This window comes from Lepidochelys kempii, chromosome 21 (assembly GCF_965140265.1).
Source record: "Lepidochelys kempii isolate rLepKem1 chromosome 21, rLepKem1.hap2, whole genome shotgun sequence".
Lineage (NCBI taxonomy): Eukaryota > Metazoa > Chordata > Testudines > Cheloniidae > Lepidochelys > Lepidochelys kempii.
This window is the reverse complement of record NC_133276.1, coordinates 16,504,422-16,523,610: the sequence shown is the minus strand read 5'-3', so window position 1 is coordinate 16,523,610 and position 19,189 is coordinate 16,504,422. Positions and strand designations below refer to the sequence as shown.

General features: G+C 53.9%; 1 protein-coding gene across 1 annotated transcript in view; it reads left to right on the top strand.

The window, feature by feature from the left end:
• The first annotated feature begins 17,262 nt into the window (after positions 1-17,262).
• INAVA (innate immunity activator) overlaps positions 17,263-19,189 on the top strand; it is a 36,221-nt gene continuing 34,294 nt past the window's right edge. The window contains exon 1 of the mRNA XM_073320026.1: positions 17,263-17,573. The gene's annotated coding sequence lies outside the window, so the exon portion shown is untranslated. The remainder of the gene's footprint in view (positions 17,574-19,189) is intronic.

Genomic DNA, 19,189 nt, shown 5'->3' with positions numbered 1-19,189 from the left:
CTAGAGCCATCCTCTTTGGAACCCCCTTTCAGGTACTTGAAAGCAGCTATCAAATCCCCCCTCATTCTTCTCTTCTGCAGGCTAAACAATCCCAGCTCCCTCAGCCTCTCCTCATAAGTCATGTGTTCCAGACCCCTAATCATTTTTGTTGCCCTTCGCTGGACTCTCTCCAAGTTATCCACATCCTTCTTGTAGTGTGGGGCCCAAAACTGGACACAGTACTCCAGATGAGGCCTCACCAATGTCGAATAGAGGGGAACGATCACGTCCCTCGATCTGCTCGCTATGCCCCTACTTATACATCCCAAAATGCCATTGGCCTTCTTGGCAACAAGGGCACACTGCTGACTCATATCCAGCTTCTCGTCCACTGTCACCCCTAGGTCCTTTTCCGCAGAACTGCTGCCTAGCCATTCGGTCCCTAGTCTGTAGTGGTGCATTGGATTCTTCCATCCTAAGTGCAGGACCCTGCACTTATCCTTATTGAACCTCATCAGATTTCTTTTGGCCCAATCCTCCAATTTGTCTAGGTCCTTCTGTATCCTATCCCTGCCCTCCAGCGTATCTACCACTCCTCCCAGTTTAGTATCATCCGCAAATTTGCTGAGAGTGCAATCCACACCATCCTCCAGATCATTTATGAAGATATTGAACAAAACCGGCCCCAGGACCGACCCTTGGGGCACTCCACTTGATACCGGCTGCCAACTAGACATGGAGCCATTGATCACTACCCATTGAGCCCGACAATCTAGCCAGCTTTCTACCCACCTTGTAGTGCATTCATCCAGCCCATACTTCCTTAACTTGCTGACAAGAATACTGTGGGAGACCGTGTCAAAAGCTTTGCTAAAGTCAAGAAACAATACATCCACTGCTTTCCCTTCATCCACAGAACCAGTAATCTCATCATAAAAGGCGATTAGATTAGTCAGGCATGACCTTCCCTTGGTGAATCCATGCTGGCTGTTCCTGATCACTTTCCTCTCATGCAAGTGCTTCAGGATTGATTCTTTGAGGACCTGCTCCATGATTTTTCCAGGGACTGAGGTGAGGCTGACTGGCCTGTAGTTCCCAGGATCCTCCTTCTTCCCTTTTTTAAAGATTGGCACTACATTAGCCTTTTTCCAGTCATCCGGGACTTCCCCGGTTCGCCACGAGTTTTCAAAGATAATGGCCAATGGCTCTGCAATCACAGCCGCCAATTCCTTCAGCACTCTCGGATGCAACTCGTCCGGCCCCATGGACTTGTGCACGTCCAGCTTTTCTAAATAGTCCCTAACCACCTCTATCTCCACAGAGGGCTGGCCATCTCTTCCCCATTTTGTGATGCCCAGCGCAGCAGTCTGGGAGCTGACCTTGTTAGTGAAAACAGAGGCAAAAAAAGCATTGAGTACATTAGCTTTTTCCACATCCTCTGTCACTAGGTTGCCTCCCTCATTCAGTAAGGGGCCCACACATTCCTTGGCTTTCTTCTTGTTGCCAACATACCTGAAGAAACCCTTCTTGTTACTCTTGACATCTCTGGCTAGCTGCAGCTCCAGGTGCGATTTGGCCCTCCTGATAACATTCCTACATGCCCGAGCAATATTTTTATACTCTTCCCTGGTCATATGTCCAACCTTCCACTTCTTGTAAGCTTCTTTTTTATGTTTAAGATCCGCTAAGATTTCACCGTTAAGCCAAGCTGGTCGCCTGCCATATTTACTATTCTTTCGACTCATCGGGATGGTTTGTCCCTGTAACCTCAACAGGGATTCCTTGAAATACAACCAGCTCTCCTGGACTCCTTTCCCCTTCAAGTTAGTCCCCCAGGGGATCCTGGCCATCCGTTCCCTGAGGGAGTCGAAGTCTGCTTTCCTGAAGTCCAGGGTCCGTATCCTGCTGCTTACCTTTCTTCCCTGCGTCAGGATCCTGAACTCAGCCAACTCATGGTCACTGCCTCCCAGATTCCCATCCACTTTTGCTTCCCCCACTAATTCTACCCGGTTTGTGAGCAGCAGGTCAAGAAAAGCGCCCCCCCTAGTTGGCTCCTCTAGCACTTGCACCAGGAACTTGTCCCCTACGCTTTCCAAAAACTTCCTGGATTGTCTATGCACCGCTGTATTGCTCTCCCAGCAGATATCAGGAAAATTAAAGTCACCCATGAGAATCATATCCCCCCTTAGTCTCCTCTTTTCCAAATTGAAAAGTCCTAGCCTCTTTAATCTCTCCTCATATGAGACCCGTTCCAAACCCCTAATCATTTTGGTTGCCCTTTTCTGAACCTTTTCTAATGCCAGTACATCTTTTTTGAGATGAGGGGACCACATCTGTACACAGTATTCAGGATGTGAGCGTACCATGGATTTATATAAGGGCAATAAGATATTCTCTGTCTTAGTCTCTATCCCTTTTTAAATTATTCCTAACATCCCGTTTGCTTTTTTGACTGCCGCTGCACACTGCGTGGATGTCTTCAGAGAACTATCCACCATGACTCCAAGATCTTTCTCCTGATTAGTTGTAGCTAAATTAGCCCCCATCATATTGTGTATATATAGTTGGGGTTATTTTTTCCAATGTGCATTACTTTACATTTATTCACATTAAATTTCATTTGCCATTTTGTTGCCCAATCACTTAGTTTTGTGAGATCTTTTTGAAGTTCTTCACAGTCTGCTTTGGTCTTGACTATCTTGAGCAGTTTAGTATCGTCTGCAAACTTTGCCACCTCACTGTTTACCCCTTTCTCCAGATCATTTATGAATAAGTTGAATAGGATTGGTTCTAGGACTGACTCTTGGGGAACACCACTAGTTACCCCTCTCCATTCTGAAAATTTACCATTTATTCCTACCCTTTATCCCCTGTCTTTTAACCAGTTCTCAATCCATGAAAGGATCTTCCTCTCATCCCAGGACAACTTAATTTCCGTAAAAGCCTTTGGTGAGGGACCTTGTCAAAGGCTTTCTGGAAATCTAAGTACGCTATGTCCACTGGCTCCCCCTTGTCCACATGTTTGTTGACCCCCTCAAAGAACTCTAATAGATTAGTAAGACATGATCTCTCTTTACAGAAACCATGTTGACTTTTGCGCAACAGTTTATGTTCTTCTATGTGTCTGAAAATTTTATTCTTTACTATTGTCTCTACTGACGTTAGACTTACCGTTCTGTAATTGCCAGGATCACCTCTAGAGCCCTTCTTAAATATTGGTGTTACATTAGCTATCTTCCAGTCATTGGGTACAGTAGCTAATTTAAAGGACAGGTTACAAACCATAGTTAATAGTTCCATAATTTCACATTTGAGTTCTTTCAGAACTCTTGGGTGAATGCCATCTGGTCCCGGTGACTTGTTACTGTTAAGTTTCTCAATTAATTCCAAAACCTTCTCCAGTGACACTTCAATCTGTGACAATTCCTCAGATTTGTCACCTACAAAAGACGGCTCAGGTTTGGGAATCTCCCTAACATCCTCAGCCGTGAAGACTGAAGCAAAGAATTCATTTAGTTTCTCTGTGATGACTTTATCGTCTTTAAGTGCTCCTTTTGTATCTCAATCGTCCAGGTGCCCCACTGGTTGTTTAGCAGGCTTCCTGCTTCTGATGTACTTAAAATACATTTTGTTATTAACTTTTGAGTTTTGGGCTAGCTGTTCTTCAACTCCTTTTTGGCTTTTCTTATTACATTTTTACATTTAATTTGGCAGTGTTCATGCTCCTTTCTATTTACCTCAGTATGATTTGACTTCCACTTTTTAAAAGATGCCTTTTTATCTCTCACTGCTTCTTCTACATGGTTGTCAAGCCATGGTGGCTTTTTTTTAGTTCTTTTACTGTGTTTTTTAATTTGGGGTTATACATTTACGTTGAACCTCTATGATGGTGTCTTTGAAAAGTGTCCATGCAGCTTGCAGGGATTTCACTCTAGTCACTGTACCTTTCAATTTCTGTTTAACTAACCTCCTCATTCTTGCATAGTTCCCCTTTCTGAAATTAAATGCCACAGTGTTGGACTGCTGAGGTGTTCTTCCTAGCACAGGAATGTTAAATGATATTATATTGTGGTCACTATTTCCAAGCAGTCCTGTTATAGTTACCTCTTGGACCAGATCCTGCACTCCACTCAGGACAAGATCGAGAGTTGCCTCTCCCCTAGTGGGTTCCTGTACCAGCTGCTCCAAGAAGCAGTCATTTAAAGTATTGAGAAATTTTGTCTCTGCATTTCGTCCTGAGGTGACATGTCCCCAGTCAGTACGGGGATAATTGAAATCCCCCACTATTATTGAGTTCTTTATTTTGATAGTCTCTCTAATCTCCCTTAGCATTTCATCATCACTATCACTGTCCTGGTCAGGTGCTCGATAATAGATCCCTACTGTTATATTCTTAGTAAAGCCTGGAATTACTATCCATAGAGATTCTGTGGAACATGTGGATTCATTTAAGATTTTTATTTCATTTGATTCTATATTTTCTTTCATATATAGTGCCCACTCGCCTCACCCCCCCGCCCCGCACGACCTGTTCTGTCCTTCCGATATATTTTGTACCCCGGAATGATTGTGTCTCATTGATTGTCCTCACTCCACCAGGTTTCTGTGATGCCTATTATATCAATATCCTCTGTGACAGGGTCAGGCCAGATGGAGAGTGATCCTATTGGGAATCCAGGACATGGGCGGGCAGAGCTCGTCCACTACAAAAGGATCCCCCCCCCAGCCTAAGGGGGAGATCCACAGGGCCTGGAGAACCAACTAATTACGGGGGACAACTAATGAAAAACAGGGACGGGAGTGCGGTCAAAGGGTCAAACGAAGGGAACCAGACGGGGACACCGAGCAGAGAACCCCGGACAGCGCCCACCGCTCCTCAAAGGCGTCAAGGGAGTCGGTGGACGCCACCCAGAGGAACTCCGCTCGGAGGCGTGAACGGACAGAGGATCGGAAATAGGCCCCGCAGTCGCAGGAGACTCCATCGGCCAACCTCCTCACCCTGGTTTTATAGATGGCCACTTTAGCCAGGGCCAGGAGGAGGTTGACCAGGAGGTCCCGCGACTTAGTGGGGCCACGGACAGGGAGTGCGTAGATGAGAAGGTGAGGAGAAAAGTGCAACCAAAACCGTAACAAAAGATTGGTGAGGAGCCGGAATAGGGGCTGCAACCTGGCGCACTCCAGATAGACGTGCGCCAGGGTTTCCCTCACGCCGCAAAAGGGGCAGGTGTCCGGAATGGAGGTGAACCGCGCCAAATACACGCCCGTGCTCACGGCCCCGTGAAGGAGCCGCCAACTGATATCCCCGGCGGGCCTCGGCACTAAGGTGGAATAGAGGCTGGCCCACCGGGGCTCCTCCAGATGGAGAGTGATAGAAGGAAGATATATTAGCCCCAAGTTAAGTAGGTCCCTTTTCCCTGGGTAAGGTAACAGGGAAGGTTCCAGAATAATCAGGAACCTTCTGGAGACAATTAAGACTGACTAGCTGATTAGAACACCTGCAGCCAATCAAGAAGCTGCTAGAATCAATTAAGGCAGGCTAATTAGGGTACCTGGGTTTAAAAAGGAGCTCACTTCAGTTTGTGATGCGCGTGTAAGGAGCTGGGAGCAAGAGGCGCTAGGAGCTGAGAGTGAGAACGCGGACTGTTGGAGGACTGAGGGGTACAAGCATTATCAGAAACCAGGAGGAAGGTCCTATGGTGAGGATAAAGAAGGTGTTGGGAGGATGCCATGGGGAAGTAGCCCAGGGAGTTGTAGCTGTCGCATAGCTGTTCCAGGAGGCACTCTAGACAGCTGCAATCCACAGGGCCCTGGGCTGGAACCCGGAGTAGAGGGCGGGCCCAGGTTCCCCCCAAACCTCCCAACTCCTGGTCAGACACAGGAGGAGTTGACCTGGACTGTGGGTTCATGAAAATGGCCAAACTGAGGGCTGCCGTGAAGCTCCAAGGCGAGCAAATCCGCCAATAAGTGCAAGACCTATCAAGGTAGAGGAGGAACTTTGTCACACCTCCTTGAACATGAGGTAGTCTAGTTCACCCATCTTATTCTTTAGACTTCTAGCATTTGTGTACAAGCACTTTAAAAACTTGTCACTGTTTATTTGTCTGCCCTTTTCTGATGTGTCAAATTCTTTATGTGAACGTTTCTCATCTGATCTGGCCCATACTTGATCCTCTTCCATCCCCTCCTCCTGACTAAAACCTAGAGAATCTCTATCAATAGACTCTCCTCTAAGAGACGTCTCTGTCCGATCCATGTGTGCCTCTGCAGCCATCGGCTTCCCCCATCTTAGTTTAAAAACTGCTCTGCAACTTTTTAAATGTGAAGTGCCAGCAGGCTGGATCCACTCTGGTTTAGGTGGAGCCCATCCTTCCTGTATAGGCTCCCCCATCCCAAAAGTTTCCCCAGTTCCTAATAAATCTAAACCCCTCCTCTCTACACCATCGTCTCATCCACGCATTGCGACTCTGAAGCTCTGCCTGCCCACCTGGCCCTGCGCCTGGAACTGGAAGCATTTCTGAGAATGCCACCATAGAGGTCCTGGATTTCAGTCTCTTTCCTAGCAGCCTAAATTTGGCCTCCAGGACGTCTCTCCTACCCTTCACTAGGTCATTGGTACCTACATGTACCATGACCACCGGCGGCTCCTCCCCAGCACTGCACATAAGTCTATCTAGATGCTTCGAGAGATCCGCAACCTTCACACCAGGCAGGCAAGTCACCATACGGTTCTCCCGGTCATCACAAACCCAGCTCTCTATGTTTCTAATGATCCAATCGCCCATTACTAACACCTGCCTTTTCCTAATGACTGGAGTTCCCTCCCCCGGAGAGGTAACCTCAGTGCGAGAGGATACCCCAACATCATCTGGAAGGAGAGTCCCAACTATGGGAAGGTTTCCCTCTGCTCCCGTTGACTGCTCTCCTTCTCTGAGCCTTTCATCCTCCTTAACAGCGCAGGGGCTGTCTGACCAGAGGTGGAACAAATCTACAGTGTCCCAGAAAGCCTCATCAACATACCTCTCTGCCTTCCTTAGCTCTTCCAGTTCCGCCACCCTGGCCTCCAAAGCCCGTACACAGTCTCTGAGGGCCAGGAGCTCCTTGCACCGAATGCACACATGCGCCACCCGCCCACAGGGCAGGTAATCATACATGTTACACTGAGCGCAATAAATAGCCCCCACTCTGCTGCTGGGCTTCTGCCTGCATTCTCTCCTACAGCTACCTAGGTTAATGGTAGGGTTTTTGTTTAAATCAAGAAGTTTTGATGATAGTTTAGTTCAAAGGTTTCAAAGAATGGTAAGCCTCGCCCCCTTCCCACTCTCCTTCCCAACTCCCTCTCAAAACTCCCTGTTAGCAGTCCCTGTTCGCAAAGCTCCCTAGTTGCTTGCTCACTGCTTTATAAAGCTGTCTCCATCAGCTTGAGGTGTTCTGATCCAGCTCAGATCATCACACTGGCCCTCCCCCTGCCCTCTTCCAGTGATGCCCCAAACACCCATACTCACACTCTGCTGTAATGTCACCGTAAAGGACACTCGCCCGCCACTCAAACACCAAGGTACAGGTACACAGTGGGAACTAGACCAGCCTAGCTACGGTGCCATAGTCCCAGTATAGCCCAGGAGCATAGACACAGCCTAGGCTGATGGCAGGGTTTTACCGTCAGCTCCCCAAGTGACAGTGTCTAGGTCAATGAAGCATTCTGCCATGGACTTGTGGTGTCTACACTGGGGTTAGGGCAGCACAGTTCTGGCACTCGGGGTGGATTTTTCATGCCCCTGAGTGCCGTGGCTATATCAACCTACATTTTAAGCACAGCCCATGCCTAAGCCTACTCTCCAGGGAGAATCCCACCCTTGTGAAATTGGACACCCACTTCACACTCCCTCGCAGGATGGCACCCCTTCCCCAGCCGCAAACCAGAGCCTGCTCTCAGCTCCTGGCTCGACAATGCCTGTGGCTGGCCCCATTCCGGTGCCTTGCTAGGGAGCCAGCCTGCGCAGTGTGGCATGAAATGACGCAGCCTAGCGCCTTAGGGCACACATGCTCCCCTTACCTTGCCTTGCCCAGAGGGGGTGGATGCAAGCCCCAATCTCCTCATGCCCCAGTCCCAGCTCCTTGACGCACCTCAAGCCCATCCCCAGCTCCTCTGTTCACCTACCCCTCGACCAGCCAGCCCCACAGTGTGCCCTGACTGCAGCTGCCATGCATGCAGCTAATCCCCAGGGCCTGTCCAGCTGTGGGGGGCAGAGGGAAGGCTGCGGACGTGGACACTGGAACTGGAATCTCAGGTTTCTTGGATTCGATTATTTGGAAGGACATGAACTGTCGCCAGGGAACCCGAACTCTGCATGAAGTCTTTTTTGCCATTTAATCTTACTGATTCCCATCATCTGTCCCTGCTAACTCCCAGGCACTATATCTGCTGGGGCAGGGGTGGGAAAACTACGGCCTGCAGGCCACATCCGGCCCATCAGACCATTTAATCCAGCCCGCAGCTCCAGCGGAGGAGTGGGGTTGGCGGCGTGCCCTGCTCTGCACGGCTCCTAGGAAGCAGCCGGCATGACTCCCCTCCGGCTCCTACTTAGTACGTGGAGGCGTGGCCAGGCAGCTCTGCGCAATGCCCCGTCCACAGGCGCTGCCCTCACAGCTCCCATTGGCTGTCGTTCCCGGCCAATGGGAACTGCAGGGGTGGTGCCTGCGGACGGGGCAGCGCGCAGAGCCGCCTGGCCACGCCTCAGAGCTGGAGTGGGGACATGCTTCCAGGAGCTGCTTGCAGTAAGCGCCACCCGGAGCCTGTACCCCGAACCTCTCCACCCCCGTGCCCCAATCCCCTGCCACAGCCCTGATCCCCCTCCTGTCCTCCAAACCCCTTGATCCCAGCCCAGAGCCCCCTCTTGTACCCCAAGCCCTTCATCCCCAGCTCCACCACAGAGCCTGCACGCCCAGCCAGAGCCCTCACCCCACCATGCCCCAACAGCCTGCCCCATCCCTGATCCCCCTCCTGTCCTCTGAACCCCTCGGTCCCCCGGAGCACCATCCTGCACCCCAAACCCCTCATTCCCGGCCCTACCCCAGAGCCCTCACCCCCCCGTACCCCAACCCAGAGCCCCCTCCTGCACCTTGAACTCCTCATTTCTGGCTGCACCCCCAAGAGCAGCTGGAGCCCTCATCCCCTCCTGCACCCCTACCCACAATTTCATGAGCATTCATGGCCCACCATACAATTTCCATACCCCAATGTGGCCCTCAGGCCAAAACGTTTGCCCACCCCTGAGCTAGGGGACAGGAAGGATGGCACTGAACCTGCTGGACACCATAATGCCCACCAGGGGGCACTGCCAGCTAGGGAGACAGCCCCCTCAGGTGTAATTCTGAAGGGCAGTGGTGTGGGGCAGATTGGCTTGCACCTGCTACGGGAGGGGACCCCCTGGCTGCACTGGGCACTGCTGTCACACCCAACAGGCAGCACAGTCTAGTGGCTTTGGCTTGGCGCTAGAAGGCAAGAACTCCAGGGCTCATCCTGCTGACACTGACTCAGTGTCTGTCTGTGGATAAGGTGCCTAACTCCTCTGAGCCTCAGTTTCCCCTTCTGCAACCAGGGACTGCACTCGCTAGTGCGAGGTGCAGAGGATGGGCTGCGGGCAGTGCTTGTCTGTCAGCGCAGTGCAGCAGTGCAGGGAGTGTGGGACTGACGCCTGCTAGCACAGACTGTGTCTGCATCTCGGGGCTGCTCTTGGTCCTGTGCTGGTGGAGGCAGCTGTGTCTCCCTGCCGTGTCTCCCTGTCCCTGCTGTGGAAGGCTGTCACTCACGAGGAGATGCCTTGCGGCTGGGACCAGCTCTCCTCTGCACAGATGTCACCATGGTGGCTGTGTGATCCCTGGGGAAACGACAAGCCCCTGGTACCACAACCCCCTGGCCTTGGAAAGTTTTCTCCCGTCCCCAACTTGAGCCCAGCATTTTGCGGGCTTTGCCCCACAGCCTATTCTAAGTTATTGAAGAGTAAAATAAAAGACTGAAACGGTGACTTCTCCCCCAGCTCCGCCCTGCTAACTCAAAGTGACTGCAAGGATTTACTTCAAACTCTCCCTCACATCTCCTGTCGGGGCTCAGACCCAGGACAGTAGCTGACATTGAAATGGGGCTGACATTGAAATATCTTGTGTATCTTGTGCCCATTCTTTGAGCCATGGGGCAGGGGGAGGAGGAAGGCAATTTGGGGAAGGGGGGGTCACTTCAGAAAAGGTCCTGTAGGCTCAGCCAGACTTCTGTAGTAATTCCCATGGCATAAGTGGGACGCTGCTTCCCAGTCACCTTGGCCAATTTGTGGAGGTCCTAGTTCTTGGAGTGAATCCCCAGTAAGACTCAGAATTAAGGAAAAATCCCGGAGACTCACCAGCTCTCAGATGGGTTCTTCCATTCCCTGGGGCATCTCCAGACAGCATCAGCCCGGCTGTGGAGAGCTGCCACCCTCGCACGGTGAAGCCTTCGGCATCAGACTGGAGAGAGACGGACGGATGGAAGTTCATGGCCTCAAGACACTGTCTGCTGCTGCAAACTTGTAACCCTCTGGGGCTGGCAGTTGGGTTGATGCACATTTTCCAGCACCTGCCCCATCTGCCACGAGTAGAGGATGTGGTCAGCTCAGCAGAAACCAGTCGCAGTCTGTGATTAATCTCTAGTGCCGTGCGGGCTCTCAGGAGATCATTTCCCACGAGGGCAGTTGGGGGCATGGACAGGGCAGCCCAGATACTATGCCAGCCTGGAGGGTCTGTCCTGGGCCCATCTACACTAGGCAAGGGAACTGCTGCCAAGGCCTGGGCTGGTTTCCTCACTTCTCTGCGCAGCAAACTGCACGGCAGGTGTGTGTGACAGAGCCATGTCAGCGTGTACCTCACAGCACCTCTGGCAGCTGGGGCTGTCCCTGGGTGTCTGGGATGCCTGAAGCATCCAGGGCAACCAGGCTGCCTGGGGGCTGTCATGCTAACTTCACTCTGGCTTGCTTTGGAAGGGAGCACCTGGCCTGGGGTAGCCTGGGGTCCCCCCAAACTGCCTCACACCCAGCCTGGCCTCTGCCTCTCACCGCAGCCTCCCCTTCTGCCCACACAGCCTGGGCCTCAGCCCTACCTCCGGTCTGTCCCCACAACAGGCCACCTCAGCCTCTCCCCAGTCGGGTCTCACCTCAGCTCCCCTTGCCAAACTGGCCCCAAACCAGTGTTCACCTCAGCCTCCCTTCTACCCCACGTGAGCTTCCTTTCCCTGGGCTTCTCCTCAGCCTCACCTCTGTGCCCAAACCAGCCCCCCGCCCCGCCCCGCACGTCAGCCCCTGCGCAGCCAGGCCTCCAGCCTCGTCTCTTCCCCCCGAGACCAGCCCCCCGCCCCGCACGTCAGCCCCTGCGCAGCCAGGCCTCCAGCCTCGTCTCTTCCTGCCCAAACAGCCCCCTCCACATCAGCCCCTGCGCAGCCAGGCCTCCATCCTCATCTCTTCCCCCCAAAACCAGCCCCCTGCTCTGCACGTCAGCCCCAGGGCAGTCAGGCCTCCAGCCACGTCTCTTCCCCCAAAACCAGCCCCCTGCTCTGCACGTCAGCCCCTGCGCAGCCAGGCCTCCAGCCTCGTCTCTTCCCGCCCAAACAGCCCCCTCCACATCAGCCCCTGCGCAGCCAGGCCTCCAGCCTCGTCTCTTCCCCACCATACCAGCCCCCCGCCCCGCAAGTCAGCCCCAGGGCAGTCAGGCCTCCAGCCTCGTCTCTTCCCCCCCCAAACCAGCCCCCCGCTCTGCACGTCAGCCCCTGCGCAGCCAGGCCTCCAGCCTCGTCTCTTCCCTGCCATACCAGCCCCCGGCCCCGCACGTCAGCCCCTGCGCAGCCAGGCCTCCAGCCACGTCTCTTCCCCCCGAGACCAGCCCCCCGCCCCGCACGTCAGCCCCTGCGCAGCCAGGCCTCCAGCCACGTCTCTTCCCCCCCCAAAACAGCTCCCCACACATCAGCCCCTGCGCAGCCAGGCCTCTAGCCTCGTCTCTTCCCTGCCATACCAACCCCCCGCCCCGCACGTCAGCCCCTGCGCAGTCAGGCCTCCAGCCTCGTCTCTTCCCCCCGAGACCAGCCCCCTGCTCTGCACGTCAGCCCCTGCGCAGCCAGGCCTCCAGCCTCGTCTCTTCCCCACCATACCAGCCCCCCGCCCCGCAAGTCAGCCCCAGGGCAGTCAGGCCTCCAGCCTCGTCTCTTCCCCCCCCAAACCAGCCCCCCGCTCTGCACGTCAGCCCCTGCGCAGCCAGGCCTCCAGCCTCGTCTCTTCCCGCCCAAACAGCCCCCTCCACATCAGCCCCTGCGCAGCCAGGCCTCCAGCCTCGTCTCTTCCCCACCATACCAGCCCCCCGCCCCGCAAGTCAGCCCCAGGGCAGTCAGGCCTCCAGCCTCGTCTCTTCCCCCCGCAAACCAGCCCCCCGCTCTGCACGTCAGCCCCTGCGCAGCCAGGCCTCCAGCCTCGTCTCTTCCCTGCCATACCAGCCCCCGGCCCCGCACGTCAGCCCCTGCGCAGCCAGGCCTCCAGCCTCGTCTCTTCCCCCCGAGACCAGCCCCCCGCCCCGCACGTCAGCCCCTGCGCAGCCAGGCCTCCAGCCACGTCTCTTCCCCCCAAAACAGCCCCCTCCACATCAGCCCTAGCGCAGTCAGGCCTCCATCCTCATCTCTTCCCCCCAAAACCAGCCCCCTGCTCTGCACGTCAGCCCCTGCGCAGCCAGGCCTCCAGCCTCGTCTCTTCCCCCCCAGCCGGGCCACACCTCAGTCTCTCTTTTGCCACTGGCCAGGCCTCAGGGTCCCCTGGGTGAACCAAACCATCAGGGCCCTCTTTCAGATCTCAGATGCCTTCCTCCCCTGGACCCCAGACCTCCATTTCCAGCTCAGCTCCCATTTTCCATTCACCGGGTCCTACTGCCTCTGTCTGCCCCGCTCTTTCATGGGCTGTGAATGGGACCAAAGCCCACTGTGATTCACCCACCGGGAAGGATTTTTGTCCACCCTGGAGCATCAGGCCAGGCTCCCAGTGAGCTTGGCAGCCAATTGGGGGTGTGGGTGCAGCTAATGTCACACGGTGCCCTGGGTGGGGAGCAAACCTACGACTTCGGGATCAGAGCCAATGCTGCCTGTGTTAAAGACCCAGCTCTTCTAGCCAGGGTGGTGGCCGGCTCCTCTGCCTCGCCAGGGGGCCCAGCTGCCACTAGAGGGGGATGGAGCAGGCACCGAATGGCGGCGTGTGGGGTGACACTAACAGTCACACTCCCTGCAGGGATAGATCTCTGGGGGTTATTCAGGGTGCACTGGATGCCCACAGCATCCTCTTGCTCATGTGAACGCTCTCAGCTGTCCACGCACAGCGCCAAGCAAATCCCAGACTGGAACGCTGGGCCCTGGCTTTAACCAAAAGTCACTGCCTGCAAGCGTTTGCTGAGGCTGGTTTGCAAGTGACATGGTGAGAGGGTTTGGCAGTGAGGTTTTCAGGGTGTTGTAGTAAAGCCACCGAAAGACTCTGGCCTTGTAACCCTGCTCAGATCTCGGTCCCTGCCCATTGCCCTACAGATCCCCCCATCGCCTCAGGCACTAGATTAGAGCCCTGGGTCTCCACACTCAAGGACAATTTATAGGCTCTTATGAGTCTCCTAGTATTTTTCACATGAGCTGGGTAATATTTTTTAATGATCCTTATTACATTACACAGCCCTGCCGCGCTGGGGGTGGGTCAGCGAGGGGCAAACGCACTGGGTGGGCATAAAGAGCCCAATGCCCTGAGGTCAATGGAACCAGAGGGAGCTCAGCACTTGGCAGTACTGAATCTTTGGGGCACCAGAGAGATGATACAGCAGGGAGCTGGTTTCATAATGCCTGCCATTTCGCCACGGTTACCAGCTACTTCCACAAGCCTTAATACACAGCCCTTCTCACCCCACTGCTACGTGGCTATTCATGGAGGCTGGAGGCTGCCTTTAAATACCAATGGTAAGTAGCTGAGTGGAAAATCATTTAAAACCTGTTCCAAACCAATTACCTCATCCCACTGGCAGAACCAGCCCCTAATGCTGGCTATGCTCCTTACATCAGGCCCTGGTTGCACAGCGGGAACCCAGAGCTCTGGGCTTAGTTTTGTTAGATTGACAAAGAACATGGAGTCAAGGCAAATTGCTCCCTTGTCTTCTGCTCTATACATAACGTGAGAACAAATTGGGGTCATGTGATGAAATTAATGGCTGGGAAATTTAGAACTAATAAAAGGCTACTTCTTAATAGTGTGTTGCAGATAATCTGAGAAACTCCCTGCCACAGGGAATTAGAGTCACATGCTGTGGCTGTAAAGTACGGTGCCGAACCACAGTATTTAGCGATACCTTGGAAGACGTCATGGTTCATGGCAGTAGCTGATGGCACATGGGCAGGAAGGACCATATCCCTCTACACTCAATATAGCTGTTGATCAGGCACGTGATGGGAGATTTTTTTTGCCTGCTGTGAGCTTCCTGTGCAGGCCACAGCTGAAGGCAGAACAGTGGACCTGGTGGGACCTGATTCAGTATGGCAAGGTGGCCAGGCTGCAGTGGGCATGATGTATGAGAAACGTCTAAGGACCACAGCTGAGAGCTGAGTTGCAGGGACTATTTTTCCATCACTACAAAATGTAAAATAAAAAAAGTAAAGTAAAGTAAAAAGAGTAAAAGTAAAGTAAAAGTTTAGTAAAAAGTAAAAAAAGTAAAAGAAGCACCTCTGTAAAATCAGGATGGAAGGTAACTTTACAGGGTAATCAGATTCAAAACACAGAGGATTCCCCTCTAGGCAAAACTTTAAAGTTACAAAAAACAGGGAAAAACCTCCCTCTTAGCACAGGGAAAATTCACAAGTTAAAAACAAAAGGTAATCTAACGCGCCCTGCCTTATTTACTTACTCTTTTTGCAATATTGAGACTCACTTTACGATGGTTTATAGGAGGAGTTTTCTGACCTGATGCTTCTCTGCTTCCCAAGAGAACACACAAACAAAAGCACAAACAAAGCCTCTCCCCCCTCTCTCCCCCCCAGATTTGAAAGTATCTTCTTTCCCCATTGGTCCTTTTGTTCAGATGCCAACCAGGTTATCTGAGCTTCTTAAGCCCTTACAGGTAAGGAGGAATTCTAGGCTACCTTTAGCTGTATGGTTACGACATCACCCTATTCTGACCCAAGGGAAGACTTTGATCCTTTTGGGATTTCCGGGGTGCTGAACAGTGTCATCTCAGCAGGAGGCAGTGGAGAGTCACAGCCAGGCTACCAAAAGGCAGCATAACTGCACATCGGAATCCTGGCCAGGAGGCCGCAGAAATACTGAGATATAATGATCATCTTCTGATGAGCACAGAAACCTGTTGTATATGCACTGTTTAGCTACTTGTCTGCATATAACCTCTCCGCTTCTACTGGACAACAGTTTTGTCAAAGGAGTAGTGCTATCCCCTGTCATATTTTACTTTATTTGCTACCAAGGCATATAAAATCCCCGCCGCAGTTTCAATCAGCTATGGTATTCTTACTCACTTTCTCTTGCAAACTGCTGTGAACATTGAACAGCTGCATTGTCCTACCCCAGAGAAGGCTGCATTTCAGCTGAAATTCACTCATCTGTAAAGACAATACAAGCAAAACCCCACTGGTTTCACTGTACTTTACCTCTACAACTGAAGAGCAGAGCCAGGACTGTGAGTGAGGACTTTTAACTACCTTCGGTTATCCAGTACTTTTCTCAAAGGCAGGTCCAGTCATGGTGTCTGTTTGTGTAGAGAGGAAGGAAGGCCCAGTGGTTAGGGCACTAATTTAGGACTTGGGAGATCAGGGATCAAGTCCCAGCTCTGCTATAGACTCCTAATGTGACCTGGGTCAAGTCTATTGGGGTGCGTCTACACCGCAATAAAACACCTGCAACTGGCCTGTATCAGCTGCCTCGGGCTCGCAGAGCTATAAAATTGAAGTGTGGTCATTCAGTCTTGGACTGGAGCCCAGGCTCTGGGAAGCTGTGGGAAAGAAAGAGGAAGCGAAACAGAGTGAAATGCAGCAAAAAAATGCAGGTGTGAGAGGGGAGTGGGGCAGAGTGAAAAAGAATCACAGCTAACAATCCTAAGTGTTGTGGGACTCGAGTTACTTCTGTGCCAAAAAATTAAAAATTCTGCACGCAGTATTGCAAAATTCTGCAAATTTTATTTGTCAAACAAATGTGGAGGCTCCAGCATGGCATTGGGGAGCACAAGGCACTGGCTGCACAGAGGTGGGAAATCAGAAAGTCGTTTTTCTGCAGGGCAGCAAAGAAATCTGCAGGGGACATAAATTCTGCGCATGCGCAGTGGTGCAGAATTCCCCCAGGAGTATCGGGTTTCCTGGCTTGGTCAGTGAATCCAGGTATGGTCACTGCTGCACCTCTGTTTCCCAGTCTGTACAATGGGGCAGTGACCTCGCTGACCTCACAGAAGGCTGGGAGGGTTTGGCAGGCCTCGGAATAGGAACCAGCAAGGTTCTGCCCAGATGTTATGGAGCGTTGAGATGGTTTGGCGTGAAGGTGTTCCGCATCCAAACCCATTTCCCAGCAAACTGTTCACTACTCCTCCTCCAAGTGAGGTGGGGGTCAGAGGGCCAGATCAGGCATGGAGCTACACTGATTTACATCAGCTAAGGATCTGGCCTACCAGGGTCTGGTATCTAGACTGCAGGGCCCCATGTACCCTCACTGCTGACTCGAGGTGTCCTCGACGGGTCCTTGCCGGAGTGAAACGGGTTCAGCTGTGAGTGGTGCTAGGACCAAACGGGTCTGAGCCCATTACACAATGCGCGACTGAGCCCACGATCCCCGGAGCTGGATGGTGCATTTCTGTGTTGGCCCTGGCCAAAGCCTTGTCCTGTTCATATCATATCAGCAGTCGTGTCCTCATGCGGATGGGCCCTAGGTCCCCGAAGCAATCCGGAGCGTGCAGAATGAACCCACAGGCGCTGAACACAGTCCTGGCGTTCCGGTCTCAGCCGGATCCCCGGGTAGTTCATTTGCTCGGCCCCTAAGAAGGACCCAGGCGAGCTGGCTTTCCAGACAACCCCTTAGTTTGCCGTTGTGCATCTGCCCAGCCGGCGGGTCGCTGCTAATCCACACGTCCCTCGGGGGCGGGTTTGGAGATTCCTCCCTCCCCCACGCGCCCGGGTCTCCAGGAGAACAGCCGCCGCGGGGGCGGACCGGGCTGCTGGGAGGAGCCCTGTGCCTCAGTGGCTGCCCGGCCAAGCCCGGGGCGCCGGAAAAGGGGCAGCACGTGGGGGCGGGGGGTGGCTAGTGGCCTCCATGGCCACCGCCCAACGCAGCGGGCGAAGCGAACACCAGCTCCGCGGCGCGGCACCCCGCCCTCGCCGTGTCTGCTGCGCCCCGGGGCCGCTCCGGGGCCCGCGGGCCGAGTCTGTAAAGCACGCTAGCGCCCGCCCCCGTGCCCCGCGGGGCTTGGACAGAGGCCCCCGGAGCTCCAGCCGCTGGGACGCCGCTGGGCTGTGCCGGCGTGAAACCAGCCGCTGGGGAGCGGCCGGGCTGCGCAGGGGGAGAAGCCGGCCCCGGGTAAGTGAACCCAGCCCCGGCTCCCTGTGAAGGGGAGCTCGGATCTGCGGCTGGAAGCGCCTCGCGATGCCCCCAGGGTCGTGCGCGCTGCTCCCCTCTCATGGCACTTGTTGCTGTTGGAACTTGCTCCCCGCGGGGAAGGAAGGAGCAGGCAGCCAGGGCCCCTTTGAGCCCCGTTGCTGCGTCCCCCTGCCGAGTTCAGACCAGCCGGAGCCCGGAGACTGAAGGGCGCTGGGGTCCTTGTGAGAGGTGGGTTTGCAACCTCTGGACCTGGCTCCAGGGTGCAGGGATCAGGCACAGAGACTGGGCCCGCTCCGGGGCTGGTGTAGGTTAGCGCTGCCTGGGTCTGGATTTACACCGCTGAGATCTGGCCAAAGGAAGGGTGAGGTTTGCTGCTTGGAGGAGGAAAGCCGGGCAGAGGCAGCCTGGGAGCTGAGACAGGGAGCCATCGCTGGCATGGGGTGACCGGCTCCCCGGCAATCCCCAGCGCCGGCAGCTTTCGCCTCCTTGGCTCGCGCTGTCCGAAGGAACAAGAGCAGGAGTTTGCCAGCCAGGCCCCGTAGTTCAGAGCAGGAATGAAGGGTAGGGTTGGCTGCTATGCTGGTGAGGTGTGCAAGTCCCGGGGATCCTTCGGGCCAGTCCTCAGCTGGTGTAAATCAGCATAGCTCAGCTGCCTTGTGGAGCTATTCCAGCTTACACCAGCTGAAGAGCGGGCCCATCATTTCTCTTGCAGCAGGACCTACCAACCCCCGATAGGAATCAGGGCCCCTAACTCTGCAGCCTACAAACCAGTAACACAAAGACAGTCCCTGCCTCTGCTTGCATGAAACCTGCAAAGGATTCTTACAATGGAGATGGGCCAGGCCCTCACCAGTCTGACTTGGGTTTCGCATTCCTCAGAGTTCAGGGATCATTGGATCCAGGAGGCCACATTGGCGTAAATTTGGGGTAACGCCATCAGCTTCAGTGGAGTTACTCTGGGTTTACATCAGTGTTACTGAGCCTGGAGTCTGGCCCAGGGTTCTTGAGCTCAGGGAATTTCGGTTCTGGGTTTGGAATCGGGACCCTGGGGGAGGGGCTGTGTGTGAAGAATAGGCCAAAGTCCTAGATCCAGATCTTTGGAGCAATATCAGAGAGGAGTCTACACACCCCAGCTGAGATCGGGGCCCCATTAGCCTGGGCGCCCCACACACAGGGAGAGGCACTCCCTGCCTGGCAGGGTTACAGCCCGCCCGCCCACACCCACACGTGTCAGATGGTGGGGGGAGGGACATATCATTGTTCCCATCTTACAGATGGAGAACTGAGGCACAGAATGATGAACGTCTGTGACAGTGCTGGGAACTCAGCGCCAATCTCAGGGCTTCTCACCTGCTGCTATTTATTGTTTGAAAGGCGTTATCCCAGGCCCCAATCCTGCAGCCGGAGCCACGTGTGCCTGGGAGGAGCCCATCAGCTGTAGCAGGGCTCTGCATGGGCCTGCAGGGATGGAACTGCAGGGTTGGCTCTGACCTCTGCAAAGCGTAGTGCATGCAGAGTATGGGACAAACGCTGCATAAAGTCACCTTCTACTTCACTGACTTTTTAAAATAAAAGGCGGAGCCGGTTAATTTTTC